The sequence below is a fragment of the Thermobia domestica genome, chromosome 9, assembly GCF_964235325.1.
Source record: "Thermobia domestica chromosome 9, izTheDome1.hap1.1, whole genome shotgun sequence".
In the NCBI taxonomy this organism is placed as follows: Eukaryota; Metazoa; Arthropoda; class Insecta; order Zygentoma; family Lepismatidae; genus Thermobia; species Thermobia domestica.
Window position 1 is genome coordinate 237,507,707 of NC_137462.1, and position 789 is coordinate 237,508,495.

Here is a 789-nt window from a genome sequence, read left to right on the forward strand (position 1 = left end):
TCCACTGCTGGAGCCTTGATCCCAGAAGTTCCGCCTCTTGTTTTGTCAGGTGCAAATCACGGACTAGGTCATTAAGTTCACATTGCCGGATGAAATATGGCTCGCGAACAGTCAGGGATGAACGTTGGATCCTTGGATGTACATGTTGATGTCGATGGTTCATCAAGGTCATGATCATCATCAGAGTCTTTTGGCCATATCTCTTCCCAGTTGGTAGGGGGCTCGAGAAGTGGAAGTTCATCCCCGTGCGGAATAGGTCTAATTGCGGATTTAACGTTGGGATAACTTATTGTGTATTTGCTTTTCTTAGAATGTCCCTTAACTACTGTGAGACAAAAATAACAATCATCCAGATGGTTGGTGGGTTCTCTCCACATCATTGGTACAGCAAATTTCATGAACCTCCGTTTCCCTTTGGCCCATGCAAGTAAAGTGACGTAGCACGACGCACAAATTATGTTGGGTGCCCAAGTTTTGTCCTGATCTCCCACACGACATCCGAAATATATATAATATGCTAGTTTCACCGATGGCGTAATGGATCTACACTGTCCTTTAACTACAAACTGGCCACACACATAAAAACTATTTGGTGAGTTAACACACGAACGCCGTCCTCTTGACGCCATTGTACTGATCACAAACTAAACTTCTGGTCTTAGTTGGGTATAATGCCGTTAAGATCAAACATGAAAGCACTCTTAGCAGCAAAGATAACTTTGAAAGTGAAGTAGTGTTAAACCACACGTCAATATAAAAATGTACAAAACTCCCTCACCAGGTGTCAAG